This window comes from Hyperolius riggenbachi, chromosome 5 (genome assembly GCF_040937935.1).
Source record: "Hyperolius riggenbachi isolate aHypRig1 chromosome 5, aHypRig1.pri, whole genome shotgun sequence".
Taxonomy (NCBI): Eukaryota; Metazoa; Chordata; class Amphibia; order Anura; family Hyperoliidae; genus Hyperolius; species Hyperolius riggenbachi.
The window spans coordinates 156,298,200-156,319,313 of record NC_090650.1 but is presented as its reverse complement, the minus strand read 5'-3'; positions in this window follow the sequence as shown (position 1 = coordinate 156,319,313).

The window sequence follows — 21,114 nt, the reverse complement described above, 5'->3', positions numbered from 1 at the left end:
GCTCCCCCACTCGGCTCCTCGCTCCTGCCTTCATAGCGTCACCGCCGGCGTCATGGTAACACATCATATCAGCGAGACACAGAGGGCGCTCAAGTTACCCACCGCTCGCTGTAGTCCAAATGCGGAAGTGACGTCACCTCCAGCATTTGGAGTTTGCTCGGCGCGGGTAGCTCATGCGCCCTCTGTCTCTTGCTGATATGATGTGTTACCATGACGTGATGCTACTATGGCAGGAGCGAGGAGTCGCGTGGCACAAAGATTCAGGTCTGTGATGGCCCCCAGCCTACGCCCCACTCAGCCACCCTTCATCCAGCCACTTTGCCCCAGCCACCCTGCGCACACACCCAGCCTCTCTGCGCCAGCCCCCAGCCACCCTGTCCCAGCCAGTCACCCTGTGCCCAGACCCAGCCTCTCTGCCCCAGCCCCCAGACACCCTGCGTACACACACAGCCTCTCTGCCCCACCCACCCTGTCCCAGCCAGTCACCCTGTGCCCAGACCCAGCCTCTCTGCCCCAGCCCCCAGACACCCTGCGTACACACACAGCCTCTCTGCCCCAGCCACCCTGTCCCAGCCAGTCACCCTGTGCACAGACCCAACCTCTCTGCCCCAGCCCCCAGACACCCTGTCACAGCCACCCTGTGCACACACCCAGCCTCTCTGCCCCAGCCCCCAGACACCCTGTCCCTGTCCCAGCCACCCTGTGCCCTGTCCCAGCCACCACCCTGAACCCAGACCCACCCTGCGCCCAGACCCAGCCACTCTGGGTCTTCCACTCTGTACCCCTGACCCAGCTACTGTGCCCCAACCATCCTATACCCAGCCACACCTTGTCCCAGCCACCGTGCACCCAGCAACCACCCTGAACCCAGACCCACCTTGCGCCCAGACCCATCCGCTCTGGGTTTTCCACCCTGCACCCTGACCCAGCCACACCCTGTCCCAGCCACCCTGCCCCCAGACCCAGCCACCCTGTACCCAGACGCACCCTGTCCCAGCCACCCTGCACCCTGACCCAGCCACTCTGCCCCAGCCGCACCCTGTCCCAGCCACCCTGCACCCTGACCCAGCCACTCTGCCCCAGCCGCACCCTGTCCCAGCCACCCTGCACCCTGACCCAGCCACTCTGCCCCAGCCGCAACCTGTCCTAGCCACCCTGCGCCTAGACCCAGCCACCCTGTACCCAGACGCACCCTGTCCCAGCCACTCTGCCCCAGCTGCACCCTGTCCTAGCCACCCTGCTCCTAGACCCAGCCACCCTGTACCCAGATGCACCCTGTGTCCAGACCCAGCCATGCTGCCCCAGCCACCCTGAACCCTGTCCCAGCCACTCTTCCCCAGCCACCCTGTGCCCAGACCCAGCCACCCTGTGCCGTGAGGAGGGAGGGGGCGCATTTTCAGTCTTTGCCATGGGCACCATATTGCCTAGATACGCCTCTGGTGATCTCAACACTCTGGAACTATGCTAGAGAATAACACAGATGATATACAGTATTCCTAGTCCGGGGTGTGAGGGCCGTGAACTCAACACCCTGGAACTATGCTAGAGAATAACACAGATGATATACAGTAACTGGCTAAGTGTGGATTCCCAGGTCCTCCTGGTTCCACCACACTGAAGGATCTGACTAAGGTCTGAGTGCTAACACATAGGCATTCGCAACGCCAGACAACCAGCAACTGAACAGCAGGAGATATATATAGTAAAGCGCTCCACAGCGCCGTCCAGCTCCCATCAACCAATCACTGACTGAGCAGGGATCAGCTGACCGCCCTGATCAGCTAATCTTCCTCCTATTGGTATAAAGAGCTTGTCTTGCAGCGCGCGCGCAGCTCTCCATCTGTGTGCACTGCTAGGTCCAGACAGCCCAGACACATGTTGCTGCGGGGAAACCGCCGCACTGAACGGGAATCCGCCGCCTTACCGTCAGAACACGCGGCGGCCCCCACGCCATTCCTCCCATGTGCACCACCAGTTCCAGACAACCCAGACGCATGCTGACGCGGATAAACCGCCGCATCAGACGCGGAATCAGCCACCTTACTGTCAGAACATGCAGCGGCTTTTCCGCTATTCATCACAATATTAATTCCAATTTTCCTTACATAGTAGATATGGATGCATTGTATATAATTTTATAATGTTTTATTATTTATATGATGATAATGATGTTATCCATTCAGTCGTGCCCAACTCTTGGCGATTCTACGGGTTAGCTCTCTCCATGCTGTCCGATCATGTACCATTTCTGCCAGTTGCGTTAAGCTCAATCCTGTGTCAGCTTTGATGGTATCAAGCCAACGCGTTCTCTGGTGGCCTTGTCGCCTTTTGCCACTGACCAGTCCTAGCATTAGGTCTTTCTCCAGACACTTTCCACCAGGCTTTCCAGGATGTAAATCATGGAACTCTCTCTTCAAATCCTCCGCATGCATGCGGCAATCTGGCACCCAAGATCTCTCCTCTATGCCATATCCTTTCCAGTGGACCAAATACTGCACGGAATTCTGCACCAGGCGAGAATCCAGAATCTTTTCAATCTCATACTCTGGTTGGTCATCCACCAACACAGGGGGGGGGGGGGGGGGGGAGAGGAGTCCACCTGTACAGCTGGTTTCAACAGGGACACATGGAGCGATCTCACACCTTTCATGCTGGGTGGGAGATCAACAGCATATGTGACATTATTAATTTTCTTGGCCACTGGAAATGGTCCTATAAATTTAGGACCTAGCTTGGGTGACAATTGTTTCAAGGCCAAATGACGAGTGGATATCCACACCAGATCTTCAGGGGAGAATCTCCACTCTACCGACCGATGTTTACCTGCCTGTTTCTTCTGGGTTTGGAAAGCTCTCCCTAGGTTCCTCTTAACCATTCCCCAAATCTCTTTCAAGGCCCTCTGCCAGTCCTCCAGAGCTGGAAAAGGAGTTGATGCGACTGGCAAAGGAGCAAACTTAGGTGATCTACCTGACACCACTTGAAAAGGGGAATACCCAGAAGAAGAGCTTTTCAGATTGTTGTGCGCAAACTCTGCAAACGGCAAAAACTTTACCCAATCCGTTTGCGCATCAGCAACATAGCACCTGAGAAATTGTTCCAGGGATTGGTTAACTCTCTCGGTCTGGCCGTTGGTCTGAGGGTGGTAGCCTGATGAGAATGCGAGTTCCATGTCTAATTGATGGCAAAAGGCCCTACAAAATTTTGAAACAAATTGGACTCCCCGATCTGACACTACATTTTCCGGAATGCCATGCAGCCGGAAGATGTGCTGGATGAAGAGATCAGCCAGTTCCTGGACCGACGGGAGTCCTTTCAGAGGGACAAAGTGCGCCATCTTACTGAAACGATCTACTACCACCCAAATGACCGACTTGCCTTCAGACCGAGGGAGTTCACCCACAAAATCCATGGAAATATGTGTCCAAGGTTCATTGGGGACTGGCAAAGACTGTAACGTGCCCACGGGGGCCTGACGAGAGGGCTTACTCCTCGCACAGATCGTGCACTCCCTTACAAATTCCTTACAATCAGACGCCAAACTTGGCCACCAGGCACATCTAGCCAGTAGATCCTGAGTTCTGGTGGCTCCAGGATGACCGGAATTCTTGTGAGAGTGAAAAAACTGTAGAATTTGTAACCGAAAGGGCAGTGGCACAAACATGACCCCCTCTGGCTTCCCCTCTGGAACATCCTGTTGATAGGGACTCAAAGTGGTTGACCAATCTCTCCAAGTCTCAGTGGCTGCCAGGACTACCTTTGGAGGCAGGATAGTCTCCGGATCAGTAGACTGCACTGACTCGGGCTCAAAACACCTAGAGAGTGCATGGGCCTTGATATTCTTACTTCCGGGAGTATACGTGATTATAAATCTAAATCTATCAAAAAACAGGGACCACCGGGCCTGACGGGGGCTAAGTCTCTTAGCCCCCTCGATATACTCCAAATTCTTATGGTCTGTGTAAACCGTGATAACATGTTCTGCACCCTCCAGCCAGTGTCGCCATCCCTCAAAAGCTAATTTAATGGCTAGGAGCTCCCGGTTGCCGATGTCATAATTTTTCTCGGCAGGTGAAAATCTGCGAGAAAAGTAAGCGCATGGATGTAGCTTGCCCTGCAATCCTGACCTCTGTGACAACACCGCTCCTACCCCCACCTCTGAGGCATCAACCTCCACAATGAAGGGAAAGGCAAAGCCAACATGCCTCAGTATTGGGGCAGAACAGAACAGCTTCTTTAAAGTCGAGAAGGCCGTATGAGCCTCACGTAACCAATGATGAGTATCAGCCCCCTTCTTGGTGAGACTGGTGAGAGGAGAGATGATGGTAGAGTACCCCTTAATAAACCTTCTGTAGTAATTGGCAAACCCCAGGAACCTCTGGAGTGCCTTCAGCCCCACGGGCTGAGGCCAGTCCAGGACAGCAGAAACCTTCCCTGGGTCCATCGAGAGACCAGAAGTGGAGAGGATGTAACCTAGGAAGGCTACCGACTCTACCTCAAAGAGGCATTTCTCTAGTTTGGCATACAGCTGATTCTGTCATAACCTCTCTTATACCCATCTGCATGCTTGCGATGTTCAGCGAGGTTGGACGAAAAGATTAGTATATCGTCCAAATAGACCAGAACAAACTTCCCCAACACTTCCCTGAAAACTTCATTGATTAACTCCTGAAGGACGGCTGGCGCATTGCACAACCCGAAGGGCATCACCAGGTACTCGTAATGCCCATCGGGTGTGTTAAAGGCCGTCTTCCATTCGTCCCCATCTCTGATGCGAACCAGATTGTATGCACCCCTGAGATCTAGCTTAGAAAAAATCTTGGCGTTGGTCACCTGCGTGAATAAATCGTCAATCAATGGTAAAGGGTAGTGATTTTTTACAGTGATCTTATTCAGTCCTATGTAATCAATACAGGGGCGGAGACCTCCGTCTTTTTTCTTCTCGAAAAAAAACCCTGCCCCTGCTGGTGACCGAGAGGGACGTATGAACCCTTTCGCCAAGTTTTCCCTGATGTATTCCTGCATAGCTAGTTTCTCTGGCCCAGATAGATTATAAAGATGACCTCTGGGCGGCATACAACCAGATCTCAGATCGATAGGACAATCAAAGGCCCGATGGGGGGGAAGTTTGTCTGCTGACTTTGGGCAAAAGACATCAGCAAATTCTGCGTATTGTCTTGGTACACCTTCAACCTTAACGTTGGTATTACCCAGGGTTACTTTCGCTAAACAATGATGATCACAGTGGGACGACCAGCTCGTTAGCTGACCCGTAACCCAGTCTATCTGAGGTGAGTGGATTTGTAACCAGGGCATGCCAAGAATGACGGTAGAGGTTGCCACATGCAAGACCAGAAATTGCAGACTCTCCCCATGTAAAACCCCCACCTTGAGATGCACATTAGGAGTCTGGGACAAGGGGCGGTTACTCTGCAGAGGAGAGTCATCTACCGCAGTGACCAAGATTGGTTGATTCAAGGGAAGCATGGGTATACCCAATCTTTTTGAAAACTCGTAATCGATAAAATTAGCTGCTGAACCAGAATCAATAAAGGCTTCCGTAGAAGCAGTCTGACCCTCCCATGTGACCGAACAAGGGAGTAACAGACGATCATTATGTAGAGGTAAAGACTGCGCGCCCAGGGTATTACCTCTGACTACACCTAGGCGGCAGCGTTTCCCGACTTCTTGGGACAGTTCCGCACTATATGACCCTCCTCTGCACAGTATAGACAAAACTGCTCTGTCTTCCTACGATTCTTCTCTGAACGAGTTAATTTGGAGTGACCAATTTGCATTGGCTCAGGTGGTGGTGAGGTAGGTGGAGACGTGGCATAAGAGACATATCTAACCCTGTCTTTACCACGGGTTTGCTTTTGGTATCGTAACCAACGATCCACACGCACTGCCAGAGAGATTGCTTCCTCAAGTGTCTTAGGTTCAGGGTATCCCAACATCAGTCCAGAAACTGCATCTGACAAAAAAACAATCTAGTAGTGCAAAAGCCCCCCACCTAGCTGACACTGACCACTTCCTGAACTCAGCCGCATAGACCTCCACTGGATCCTTGCCTTGACGCAAGGTTTTTAGCTTCCGCTCAGAGGTAGACGCAATGTCTGGGTCGTCATAAATTATGGCCATGGACTTGAAGAATTCTTCAACTGACCTAAGTGCTTCATGCCCTGTTGGTAAATTATATGCCCAGGTTTGAGCATCCCCTGAGAGTAAGGTTTTGATAAAGGTAATTCTCTGTGCCTCTGTCCCTGACAGATTAGGCCTCAATTCAAAATATGACATCACACGATTCTTAAAATTCTGAAAGTCAGATCTATGGCCAGAAAACTTTTCCGGTACAGACATTCTCAAGTCTGTGACTGGAGGGGATCGCACTGAATTGACAGTCGTCTGTAGGACTTGTAGTGACCCAGATAAAGCAGAGATCTGGGCCTGCTGACCGTCCATCACTCTAATGAGATTTTCCACTGAGGTGGTGAGTGTGTCCAGACGAGTGCTAAGTGCATCCATATTGTTTTGGTCTGGCGTTCTGTAGCGATAGGTGTCAGCAACCAGAGAGAGAATCTGATTCTTGGCGATCTGCAGTATCCCCAAGAATACAGATATACCTGATTATTGGGGATCTGCAGAATCGCCAATAATCAAATATGTCTAACCTCTAGACACCTGAGAGTGTAAGTGTTTTGGTGCAAAAGTAACCTTTGGACCACCGGGGTAGCAGGTGGTCCAATAAGTAGAGAAGACTCTACTGCAGTCAAGGACACCTGGAGAGGGAGTCCCTGACTGATAAGGAGCAGTGTCCCCTCTGAAGAGCAGGGGACCCCTGCGGAAAGGCTGGACACCCTGCGGGGGGTGACAGCCAGAAGGTCAGACAGGCCGGGTCGGCAACAGAGTATCAGATATGCAAAGTACCAAATCAGAGATCAGAAGAATAGTCAGGAAAGCTACAGGTCATAACAGATATCCGAACAAGGCCTAGTCTGAGGTGTGAGGTCCGTGATCTCAACACCCTGGAACTATGCTAGAGAATAACACAGATGATAAACAGTATTCCTAGTCTGGGGTGTGAGGGCCGTGATCTCAACACCCTGGAACTATGCTAGAGAATAACACAGATGATATACAGTAACTGGCTAAGTGTGGATTCCCAGGTCCTCCTGGTTCCACCACACTGAAGGATCTGACTAAGGTCTGAGTGCTAACACATAGGCATTCGCAACGCCAGACAACCAGCAACTGAACAGCAGGAGATATATATAGTAAAGCGCTCCACAACGCCACCCAGCTCCCATCAACCAATCACTGACTGAGCAGGGATCAGCTGAACGCCCTGATCAGCTGATCTTCCTCCTATTGGTATAAAGAGCTTGTCTTGCAGCGCGCGCGCGCATAGCTCTCCATCTGTGTGCACTACTAGGTCCAGACAGCCCAGACACATGTTGCTGCGGGGAAACCGCCGCACTGAACGCGGAATCCACCGCCTTACCGTCAGAACACGAGGCGGCCCCCACGCCATTCCTCCCATGTGCACCACCAGTTCCAGACAACCCAGACGCATGCTGACGCGGATAAACCGCCGCATCAGACGCGGAATCAGCCACCTTACTGTCAGAACATGCGGCGGCTTTTCCGCTATTCATCACAATATTAATTCCAATTTTCCTTAAATAGTAGATATGGATGCATTGTATATAATTTTATAATGTTTTATTATTTATATGATGATGATGATGTTATCCATTCAGTCGTGCCCAACTCTTGGCGATTCTACGGGTTAGCTCTCTCCATGCAGTCCGATCATGTACCATTTCTGCCAGTTGCGTGAAGCTCAATCCTGTGTCAGCTTTGATGGTATCAAGCCAACGCGTTCTCTGGTGGCCTTGTCGCCTTTTGCCACTGATCAGTCCTAGCATTAGGTCTTTCTCTAAGGAATTTGATTGTATTACGTGGCCGAAATATGTGAGTCTGAGTCTGCTGATCTTGCCTTCCAGTGACATGTCTGGTCTTATACGTTCCAATACTTCTTTGTTCGTCATTCTTGCTATCCATGGAATGCGAAGCAACCATTGCCAGCACCACAACTCGAAAGAGTCGATTTTTCTTCTATCTGCTTTTCTTAGGGTCCAACTTTCGCAAGCCATCCATGGTTATGGGGAAAACAATGGCATGATTATTTATATGATCTGATTATTTTCTTGGATCTATCACCATTATGTATATTTGAAATGTTACCATGTGCGGACAAATGCTCATGGGAATTGTGATAAGTTTTATCTAATGTGAATCCTGGATGTTGTCCTTTTGTTTGTAGGGCACATCACTGATCTGACGAAGTGGCATTAAAGTGTAACTGTAGATTAAAATTAAACACATTATTTCACTTACCTGGAGCTTCCCCAAGCCCCCAGCAGCCATCCTGTCCCGCGCCACTCCTCAATGAGCCTCCGTTCTCCCGCCGCCACCTACTTTCGGTTTCGCCTCTGGGCCACTGCGCCTGTGCGGCTCTGGCCACGCGTATCCTTTCTTCGCGTTTCCTGCTATTGCAGAGGGGAACGCAAAGAAAAGATACGCTTGGCAGGGCTGCGCTGGCATCGACTTACAAGTCGAGGTACAGAACGGAGCGGCGGCGGGGGAACGGAGACTCGTGGAGACTCGGCGCGGGACAGCAGGTAAGTGAAACAATGTGTTTAATTTGAATCTACAGTTCCTGCTTTAAGCTATAAAACAGGTCGTCTACTGTGCCAAAATAAAATTTATGATTTTTAATTATCGTAATGTATCTTTATTAAGGTAGGCTGGCACCCACCTTTTTTACCACTTTATCATCAGTGATTTATGTTTGGGCACCTCCTACACCCTTGTGCTGTTACAATATTAAAGTTTCTTTAGTTTTAGAATAAAGTGTAATGGTATTGTGCCTAAATCTATTTTTTGACAGCAGCAAGTTTGAAATATTGGGTGTTCCCCTCCCCAATAGAGAGTGGGTATGAATCAAAAGAAGGATATTCAAACTGTGCTACTTATTTCTTTCGTTTTAGTTTTCAGCGAGCAAGAGTATTCTTGGACTTCTAGGGCTTGATTCCCTAACCGGCACTAAGTGTTAGCGCCGGAGTAAAAAAGAGTTTTCCGGCGCTAAGCCGGTTAGTGTGCCTTATCTAAGGTTAGTGTGCCTTATCTGAGTTAGTGTGCCTTATCTGAACTTAGTGCCCCTTAAGTAGCTTTGTGCACACTAAATAGCTTTGTGCACACTAAAAGATGCACAAAGCTACATCGCACACTGCAGATAAGGCACACTAACCTCAGATAAGGCACACTAACTCAGATAAGGCACAATAACCTCAGATAAGGCACACTAACCTCAGATAAGGCACACTAACCTCAGATAAGCGCTGTAGTTTGTGCCCACTAAGTAATAAGGCACACTAACCGGTTTAGCGCCGGTTAGTGAATCAAGCCCCTAGTCTCCCAAAGTTAATATTCCTAACCTCTGGTTAAAAGAAAGGACGCCAGGGTGAGTGCAGACACGTTGGGTAAGTGTCCTAGTACTGGCAGTGAGAGTTTTTAAGGTGGTGGTGAAGGGCCTCATTCCCTAGAGAAATACACTATTGTGGGGGGGCTTGGCTATGGCAGGAGCAAGACATGTTCTTTGAGAGTGTCCATGATCTTCACCAGCTATTAGCACCAGCTATTAGAACGCACACCTCCAATAAGGTGTGGCCATAGTGGCAATTTGTACAGTGGCCTATGGCTACGCCCAAGATATCAAGCACATACCGTGCCCAGATTAATGGATTCATCTTAATCATTTAAACTTGCTGCTACCTGTATGGGATGACAAGCAATGACCACAAGAAGGTCCATTTACAGACGATGATTGCTAAACAATTCGAACTGTCTATTTGAGGTAATGAAAACCCAGTTGGCAAGACCACACCTGTGCCCACAACCTCTATTTCAGCAGCTTAATTCAGATAATAAAAGAAAATGAAAAAAGGGAGACCGTGCTAATGTTCAGTATTTGGCGGTTCCAGATCTCTTGACCTACAGTTTTAAAATGAACCCTCAACCTTGAAATAAACAACAACATTATGCATTACGGTAAATTGAACTCTAAAAGCAATGGATAAACTATAAAATGAAGGATTAACCTATAGCCCACTAGCGAACAGAACAGTTGCAAGTAACTGCATATATCCTATTGCCCCTTTCCTCTCCAGCACATCACAGCACAATATATATTTATATATATATATATATATATATATATATATATATATATATATATATATATATATATATATATATATATATATATATATACAGTATACATATATATATAATATATATATATATATATATATATATATATATATATACACACAGGGCACATTTCTCCATGTTTCCCTTCTGCCGTGTGCAAAAATTAATGTCCATTTTAAATATTTGTGCCCCCCCCCCGGCCCCGGATGATGTCACACCACCACCGCTGCTCCACCACACTGATTGTCTGCCGGGTACCTGGAAGCAGTGGTGCTCATCCGGATTCCGGATATCCGGATAACCCCGATATCGGACCATTTTTCAACTATCCAAATCTGTTTCAAGATTTCGGATTTCTATAGAAATCCAGATAGCTATCTGCAGATAGATGGGTGGCAATGCAGATATCCGGAGAAATACGACTATTGAGATACTGTATGATGTCCAGGACGTCATTGAGCCAATCAGAGGGCTTCCAGCAGAAGCCCTAGCAACTAATCACAGAGGGGGACCTTGGCCAGCCCCACCTGACCTCATTGAGCAAGTCAGAGGGCTCCCAGCCTAAGCCCTGGCACTCAATCACAGAAAGGAACCCTGGCCAGGAGGGCTGCCATGATGAGACATATCGTCCTAGCTTGTGAATGCTCACTGAGAGACTTGCTCCAGTGCAGCTTGCCTGGAAAGTGTGTATACAGTGTAAACCTAAAGCTGTTCAGTGATTAACCCCTTCACTATCACTACACTATTGTTGTATTGTTAATTAGCTTGATTTCATTGTGTGACAGTCAGAGTGTGTGCTCAGGGCTGCTGCAGCTGCTATGTGTCTGTGTGTGTGCTGTGCACAGACCAGGCCAACTGCTGCCTGCTGGCCAGCTATTAGCCTTAGCTAGCTACAGTATAGGTTAGGTTAGGGATTAGGGAATAGGATTACTGTGTTATTGTGTAGTTAGTACTGTAGTACTGCAGTCAGTGCTAGTAGTTGTTAGAGTAGTAGTACTACTGTGTTAGCTTACTACAGAACTGCTGTGCTGCTGAGCAGTGCCAGTGTGACAGCTAGTGTCCTCTCCTCTGCTGTCTGACTGTCACTCGGCACTTTGCACTTGGCACAAGGCACTTTGCACTTAGCACGTGCTAAGTGCCACGTGCTAAGTGCCACGTGCAAGGTGCCACGTGCAAAGTGCCACATGCACAGTGCCACATGCAAAGTGCCACTGCTAAGTGCCAAGTCCGGCATGCTCCGGGCAGACATTACACCTGCTGCTGCTGCATTGCCCTGCTCCTGCTACCTTTGCTGCTCCCACCGCCAGGGTGCCACAGGCCACTGCTGCTGTGCTGATACCACCTATATTTAACCCAAAACACAATTGCTGCGTAATTTTTTGGAGGTGTCTGGGCTGAAAACTACAATGTCCCAGTTGTGCGGTTGGACGCGGAAACAGCCGCCTCACTCTGAGCACTCACGGCGGCTTTTCCGCGTTTCCTCACAGTACCCCCCCTGAGGAGTGGACTCCGGACAGCTCCTACCAGGCTTCTCAGGATGCAACGCGTGGAACTCCCTTCTTAATTTGTCAGCATGCATGCGACCTTCAGGTACCCATGATCTCTCCTCAATACCATACCCTTTCCAATGAACCAGATATTGTACTGAGTTCTGAACTATGCGTGAGTCTAAAATCTTCTCTACTTCGTACTCAGGTTGGTCATCTATCATCACAGGAGGAGGAGGAGTGGGACCCACATGGACTGCTGGCTTAAGCAGGGACACATGAAAGGATCTTACGCCACGCATACTGGCAGGAAGATCAATGGCATAAGTAACATTGTTGATCTTTCTAGTTACTGGAAAGGGACCCACAAACCTGGGCCCCAACTTGGCTGAGGGCTGTTTCAAGTTCAAGTGACGTGTGGACACCCAGACTAAGTCTCCTGGTTGAAACCTCCACTCTAAAGAACGTCTTTTGTCAGCTTGACCTTTTTGACTTTGAAACGCTTTCTCCAAATTATTTTTTACGATCCACCACATGTCTTTAAATGACCTTTGCCAGGCCTCCAGAGCTGGAAACGGAGTGGAGGCGACTGGCAATGGGGAGAATTTAGGCAACTTCCCGGTCACTATCTGAAATGGACAAAATCCCGAGGAAGAACTTTTCAAATTATTGTGCGCGAATTCTGCGAAGGGCAAAAACTTGACCCAATCATTTTGTGCTTTTGCAACGTAACACCTCAAAAACTGTTCCAATGATTGATCCGTCTGCCCATTGTTCTGTGGGTGGTAGCCCGACGAAAATGACAGTTCCGTGCCCATTTGGTGACAAAATGCCCTCCAAAATCTCGAAACAAATTGGACTCCCCGATCCGACACTATGTTTTCCGGAATGCCATGCAATCGGAAAACGTAGCTGATGAACAAATCGGCCAACTCCTGGGCCGAGGGGAGTCCTTTCAAAGGCACAAAATGGGCCATTTTCCTAAAGCGGTCGACTACCACCCAAATGACCGACATGCCCTCAGACCTGGGAAGCTCACCCACAAAATCCATGGACAAGTGGGTCCACGGTTCACTCGGGGTGGGCAAGGGCTGCAACGTTCCCACAGGTGCCAGCCGGGAGGGCTTACTCTTCGCACACACTGCACACTCTCTAACATACTCCTTGCAATCTGTTGCCAGAGAAGGCCACCATGCGCACCTGGCAACCAGATCCTGTGTTCTGGAGGCCCCAGGGTGTCCCGCATTTTTGTGTGAGTGGAACATCTGTAAAATCTGAAGATGGAATGGCAGTGGTACAAACATAACCCCCTTGGGCTTCCCCTCCGGGACGTCCTGCTGAATGGGACCTAAAGTCTCTGTCCAATCTTTCCAAGTCTCAGTTGTTGCTAGTACCAGTTTCTGTGGGACAATGGTCTCTGGGGCGGAGAGCTGCGCTGTCTCTGGCTCAAAGCATCTGGACAGGGCATCTGCCTTAATGTTTTTGCTACCCGGAGTGTACGTAATTACAAATCTGAACCTCGAGAAGAACAATAACCATCGAGCCTGACGGGGGCTTAATATCTTAGCTCCCTCGATGTATTCCAAGTTTTTGTGATCAGTGTAAACTGTAATTGTATGTTCTGCTCCTTCCTACCAATGACGCCATTCTTCAAAGGCCAATTTGATGGCCAGGAGCTCCCTGTTGCCTATATCGTAGTTTCTCTCTGCCGGAGAGAACCTACGAGAAAAATAAGCGCATGGGTGCAATCTACCCTGCAACCCTGACCGCTGGGACAGCACAGCCCCTACCCCGAACTCCGAGGCGTCCACCTCAACAATAAAGGGATAGGAGGTGTCAACGTGTCTTAGGATGGGTGCAGAGCAAAACAAGTCTTTCAAAGTGGAGAATGCATGCAGAGCTTCTGGAGACCAGTGGGTAGTATCTGCCCCTTTCTTAGTGAGACTGGTGAGGGGTGCAATGACAGTGGAGTACCCCTATATGAACCTTCTATAGTAATTGGCAAAGCCTAAAAATCTCTGAAGAGATTTTAACCCAACTGGTTGAGGCCATTCCAACACAGCAGAGACCTTGGCAGGATCCATAGACAGGCCCGAGGTGGAAATTATGTACCCTAAAAAGGTGACAGATGTTACCTCGAAGATGCACTTCTCCAATTTAGCGTAAAGCATGTTTTGCCTTAGTTTGTCCAATACAAACTTGACGTGTGTCCTGTGCTCAGAGAGGTTGTTTGAGAAAATAAGTATATCTTCTAGGTATACTAACACGAATTTGCCCAACACTTCCCTGAATACCTCATTAATTAGTTCTTTGAAGACGGCCGGGGCGTTACACAGCCCGAAGGGCATCACTAAGTACTCGTAATGCCCGTCGGGCGTGTTAAAGGCCGTCTTCCATTCATCGCCCTTTTGAATCCGCACCAGGTTGTATGCACCCCGTAAATCCAATTTTGAAAAGATCTTGGCGTCAGTAACCTGTGTAAACAAGTAATCTATCAGGGGCAATGGGTAGCGATTCTTCACTGGGATTTTATTCAGACCCTGGTAATCAATACATGGCCGCAGGCCTCCATCTTTTTTCTTAACAAAAAAGAACCCTGCGCCAGCGGGCGACCGGGAAGGGCGAATGAACCCCTTGGCTAAATTTCCACGAATGTACTCCTGCATGGCCACTTTCTCTGGCCCAGACAAATTGTAGAGATGACCCCTAGGGGGCATACAACCAGATCGGAGATCGATGGGGCAATCAAACGGGCGATGAGGAGGTAACTTATCAGCAGCCTTGGGACAGAACACATCGGAATACTCGGAATATTGGACTGGTACACCCTCCAAATGAATCCTGGTCTGGCCCAGTGTCACCCTCCCTAAACACTGCTGAAAACAATGAGTTGACCAGCTAGCTAGCTGACCAGTGGCCCAATTGATCTGTGGGAAGTGAAGGTGCAACCATGGCATGCCAAGGATGACTGTGGAGGTGGTCATGTGTAACACAAAAAACTGCAGTTTCTCTTTATGTAGTACCCCTATAGTGACTTCCACCTCTGGTGTCTGACACAGCGGATGATTACTTTGCAGGGGGGAATCATCTACTGCCGTAACCTGAATGGGTGGTTTTACCGGGGTGAGCAGGATACCCAATTTCTTTGCAAATTCGAAATCCATAAAATTAGCTGCAGAGCCGGAATCAACAAAAGCCTCAGAAACCTCAGTTTTATCTTCCCATGTAACAGTACAAGGAAGAAGTAATCGTTTATCTTCTAGGGGTAAAAGTCGTGCGCCTAGGGTGTTACCCCCTACAACTCCTAGGCGGTAGCGTTTCCCGACTTGTTAGGGCAATTACGTACTCTATGATCCCCCTCTGCGCAGTAAAGACACAGCTGCTCAGACATCCTACGTCTTCGCTCCACTTGGGATAGTTTCGACCGACCAATTTGCATTGGTTCGGGTGGAGGCGAGACGGGAGGAGGTGGAGTTACTGGAGGCGCAGCGTAGGACACCATTCTTACATGACTACTACCCCGGGTCTGTTTCTGATAGCGCAGCCTGCGGTCGACTCGAATGGCCGATGAAATGGCCTCATCGACTGTTTTTGGTTCAGGCAGACTTAACATGAGATCTGAGACCTCATCTGACAACCCTGATAAGAAACAATCTAAGAGGGCATAGGTGTCGCACCTGGCTGAAACTGACCACCTCCTAAATTCGGCTGCGTAATCCTCGACCGGACCCTTGCCTTGACGCAAAAGCTTGAGCTTCCGCTCAGAAGTCACAGCAAGGTCTGGGTCATCGTAAATTACTGCCATAGCTTTAAAAAAATCCTCCACTGAGGTGAGGGCTAAGTCTCCGGTGGGCAAACTGTATGCCCACGTCTGAGAATCGCCTGACAACAAAGTCTTAATAAATGTGACCCTTTGGGCCATAGTTCCAGAAGATCGGGGTTTCAACTCAAAGTAAGATAACACTCTACTTCTAAAATTTCGGAAGTCAGATCTGTGACCAGAAAATTTCTCAGGTACAGGCAAACGTATGTCAGAGCTAGGAGGGGATCGCACCTCATCCACTGCTGTCTGGAGGGTTTGTAAAGAACCAGACAAGGCGTCAATCATAGTCTTGTAACTACCCAGCACTTGGTTGATGTTTTCCACCGAAGTGGCAAGTGCGCCCAGACGGTAAGTGTGTGCATCCATTTGCATTTTGGTCTGGCGTTCTGTAACGATCGGTGTAACACAGAGAGGGTCTGATTACTGGTGAACTGCAGTATCACCGAGAATACAGAATATACCCGATTATTGATTATCTGAAGTATCACAGATAATCAGATATATCTACTAACCTCTGGACACCTGAGATATGCAAGTGTTGGTGCAACAGTAATACTTTGAGTACTGCACTTCAGGGGAAGGTACAGATGCAGTAAGGAGTACTGCACGGAAGTATGTTCCTTCCGTTGGCCTAGACTCTCCCGGAGGAGGGGCTAGGCTGAAAGTAGGAAGGACAGAGTGTGAGTGACACCAGTGAGAGGGTGTCACTAACAGGTCTGGGAACTGCCTCTAACAGTAAGGCAAGTTCTCGAGGTCGGGCAAGCCAGGTCGTTAACACACAGACAGATAAGGTACAGATTCAGGAGACAGATACGGAATCCAATGAACAGGCAGGGTTTGGCAACGGAGTATCAGAATAGCAAGGTACAGAATCAGGAGGCAAATACAGAGTCCAGGAACGAGCAGAGTTTGGCAACAGGATATCAGAAATAGCAAGGTACAGAATCAGAGTTCAGAAGAATAGTCAGGCAGGTAAAAGGTCATAACAAATAATACAGTTCAAGGAAAACGCTTATAAGATGGTATCATATTGGTATAGGACCCCTGCTAAACTTCACAAGTTCAATAAAGTTATTCCTGCCCAGTGGCGTACCTAGGGCATTTGGCACCCGGTGCTGGGTTTTAAAAGACACCCCCCCTAAAAAAATGGGCGTGACCACAACCTGCGGCGTGCTTCGTGGCAAAAATTGGCGTAGTCTTGACCGGATGAGGGCGGAGCTAACTGTAATTTAAACTATTAGCTAGTATAGTTGCCCCAGTATAGCTAATAGTTTCCCCCAGAATAGCTGCCCCCAGTGAAGCTAGTATAGTTGCCCCCAATGAAGTTAGTATAGTTACCCCCAGTATAGCTAGTTTAGCTGCCCCCAGTAAAGCTAGTATAGTTGCCCCAGTATAGCTGGTATAGTTGCCCCCAGTATAGCTGGTATAGTTGCCCCCAGTATAGCTGGTATAGTTGCCCCCAGTATAGCTAGTATAGCTGCCCCCAGTATAGCTAGTATAGCTAGTATAGCTGCCCCCAGTATAGCTGGAATAGCTGCCCCCAGTATAGCTAGTATAGTTGCCCCCAGTAAAGCTGGTATAGTTGCCCCCAGTATAGCTGGTATAGTTGCCCCCAGTATAGCTGCCCCCAGTATAGCTAGTATAGTTGCCCCCAGTATAGCTGGTATAGTTGCCCCCAGTATAGCTAGTTTAGTTGCCCCCAGTATAGATGCCCCCAGTATAGCTAGTATAGCTGCCCCCAGTATAGCTGGTATAGCTGCCCCCAGTATAGCTGGTATAGTTGCCCCCAGTATAGCTGGTATAGTTGCCCCCAGTATAGCTGGTATAGTTGCCCCCAGTATAGCTGCCCCCAGTATAGCTAGTATAGTTGCCCCCAGTATAACTGGTATAGTTGCCCCCAGTATAGCTAGTTTAGTTGCCCACAGTATAGATGCCCCCAGTATAGCTAGTATAGCTGCCCCCAGTATAGCTGGTATAGCTGCCCCCAGTATAGCTGGTATAGTTGCCCCCAGTATAGCTGGTATAGTTGCCCCCAGTATAGCTAGTTTAGTTGCCCCCAGTATAGTTGCCCCCAGTATAGCTGGTATAGTTGCCCCCAGTATAGCTGGTATAATTGCCCCCAGTATAGCTGCCCCCAGTATAGCTTGTATAGTTGCCCCCAGTATAGCTGGTATAGTTGCCCCCAGTATAGCTAGTTTAGTTGCCCCCAGTATTGATGCCCCCAGTATAGCTAGTATAGTTGCCCCCAGTATAGATGCCCCCAGTATAGCTAGTATAGTTGCCCCCAGTATAGCTGCCCCCAGTATAGCTAGTATAGTTGCCCCCAGTTTAGCTGCCCCCAGTATAGCTGGTATAGTTGCCCCCAGTATAGATGTCCCTGGAGGGGGGAATCAGCGCTAGAAGGAGGGGCAGTGGGGGCAGCGGTGGGGAGGGGGGAAATATCCCCCCCTCCCTCACCTGGGACCCCTCCTTCTGCCTCTCTCCCCCTCCATTCAGCGGTGGCAAGTGCGGGCTCGGCGGTGGGGACGGGGAGACATGCGCAGAATTACTCACCACTTCCACGTTCCAAGCGCCGCAGCGTCATGTCGTCACAGATCTCCGCCTTCAATGAAGGCGGAGATCTGTGACAACATGACGCTGCCGGCGCTTGGAACGCGGAAGTGGTGAGTAATTCTCCGCACGTCTCCCCGCCGCCGAGCCCGCACTTGCCACCGCTGAATGGAGGGGGAGAGAGGCAGAAGGAGGGGTCCCAGGTAAGGGAGGGGGGGATATTTCCCCCCTCCCCACCGCTGCCCCCACAGCCCCTCCTTCTAGCCCTGCTTCCCCCTCCTGCTCTGTGCTGTGGGGGGTCGTGGAGACACCCCCCTGGGTGTCTGTCACCCGGTGCGCCCTGCCCCCCTGCGCACTACAGTAGGAACGCCACTGTTCCTGCCACTTGTTGGCTTTGCGGCTGTGGGATGGGCGACATGATCCATATTTGTCACAGTTGTACTAAGATTCAGCCTTTCTGGATAACAATCTGTAAAATGAATGAGGCTTTAAGTGAAATTAAGGTGGCAAATGACCCGCTTACTCTCCTTTTACTAAAAATCCCTTGTCCTGTCAAAACATATAAGAGATCGTTGGTGTGTCACATTCTCACAGCTGCAAAGGCTCACAATCCCTAGATTTTGGAGATCTGCACATGCTTCTACGGTGCAAGATTGGTTGGAAGAATTACATTTATTGAAGCATCTTGAACAGATTATTCATCTGTCTACTAATTGGGAGGAAAAATTTACCACAACATGGAGGAGGTGGGAGATTTTTGTATTGTCTGATGAAGGCAAAACTCTGTTGGGGTTGTCTTTTTTTAATGGTCCCAGAATGCTTGTTTCTTATTAGGAATAAAGCCCCGTCTACACGGGCCGCCGGATCGCCTCTTCCGTGTCCCCGCACGTGCCCGCCGCGTCCCCGCTCGCCGCGCGTGCGCCGGATTCGATTCCCCACTCGTCCCCGCCGGCGCCGCTTATCTTCCGCTCGATTCCCTGCCATTATCCCCTCGCGGGGAGCGAGCATGGAATCGGCGGAAGCAAGATCCGTCCTGTCGGATCTTATCAATCGAGCCGCATCAGCGGCCGCATCTATGCGTGTAGATGCGGCTTAAATTGTGAGATATGTTGTGAAAGGATATGGAGAATTAGGGGAGAGGTTGGGTTGGTGGCAGACCCATCTCCTCTGCTTTTCTCTCTTTCTCTCTCTTTCTTTTTCTTTCTTTTTGTCCTTCTTCTCTTCGTTTCTTCTTTTTCTCTTTAATGTCTAGTTTTTTTTTGTTTTGTTTAGTTTTATAGAGGGGATTGATAGATATATTTAGGGTATTAGCTGCTGCATGGCCAGGGGCCAGAGCTGGCTCTCTATTAGTGATTTTGGATGTTTTATTGAAGAGATTTCGCATTCCTTCAGATTATAATCCCTCTGTCTGTAAACCATTGATTACTATTCTTTTGCTTTTGCATTATATTTGTGATCTATGACATACGTTTGTGATATGTTCTGGCCATCCTGATATTTTTGATGTCTTATTGTTTTTTCTGTACAAAATTTTCTTTCGCTAAATATTGAAAATATATAAAAAATACACTATTGTGGTATCTAATTTTTGTCTGCATATTACGTGTTGGGCAAAAGAAGAGGAATATCAGAAGTATAAGAAACTTGGAAGCCTCCTTCAGAGATTGATAGACTGATGGTTCACATACCCTGTTTTTTGTAAGATGCCAGGCATGCCTGTCATTTCTTAATGTTGTCCATCACCTTTAGCACAATGAATAGATAAAGTGGAAGACCCAACAAAGGTCACTTCCTTGTCCTCTTCCTACCAGACACAGAACATCAACATTTAGGTGAGCCATAACCAAGCTATCTCTACTTCCTCATCACCTGAAGAAGGACCAGTAGGTTATAAAATGTAATATGTATTTCATACTGCTCTATAAATAATTAAATTGCCTGTGCAGTCTCATTTGCTCCTATTGCATGTGGCGTTGTTGGCGACTCATGTGGCAAGGCATTGACCAATCAGGGTAAATGTCAACAATGTAGGGTTCCACACAATGTTCCAGAAAATGGTAAGCCTTTGTTAAATCAGTGAAAACCGACACAGCATGTTTGCTAAAAGATGCTGTGTTGGTTTTTACTGATTTAATAACGGCTTACCATTCTCTGGAACATTGTGTGGAACCCCACTTTGTTGACATTTGCTGCCTGGGATTTGAGTTGCCTGGTTCCTCCACTCATCAAGTGTACGGTAGAGAGGACTTCATTTTGTACATGACCAGTGAGGGTAGATTCCCTAACATGGATATTTCAGTGGATTTATATTTTATACTACCTCCTCTACATCTGTAAGAAATAAAATATTGCTGAAAATATTGTATCAACAATGGGATATTAATATCAATATCTATTTCTCTTAAGTTCTAGGTGGTCATTCAGCAAAGGAATGCACATCAACAACAGTTTAGAGAAACCGAGAGCCCAATATAGTGTAGTATGTTAAGTATAAATAAAGTAAAGATAATCAGTGAGAAGAGTATACTCACAAACATGGGTTACCACACAGGCAACCAATGTATAGGCAGGTGAGGAGATTAGACCTGTCCTCACTCAGGATTAAGAAGTCGCTCTCTGTAGATCAGAAAAAGGGGTAGATCACCCCCCCACCAGGGGTGGACACGGTATAGCAGTAGGAGAACAGAGGCGCCAGCAGGATAAAAATGGGTAAAACCTTTAAGATTTTGGGGTACTATATAATAAATGTGATTGCTACTATTCAGACAGTCTTTCGTGTTTGCTTCATGGAGGTAAGTCCACCGCTTCCTCCAAGCAAATTTTAAAGTTTTTATCCATTTTTATCCTGCTGACGCCTCTGTTCTCCTACTGCTACACATCAACAAGAGTATAGATAAGTTTAGATTGCAGGTGATATTTGTGATACAGGTGCAGACATTGATGAGCTACAGAAAGCATCAAGTAAAGAGCAATTCAACAATG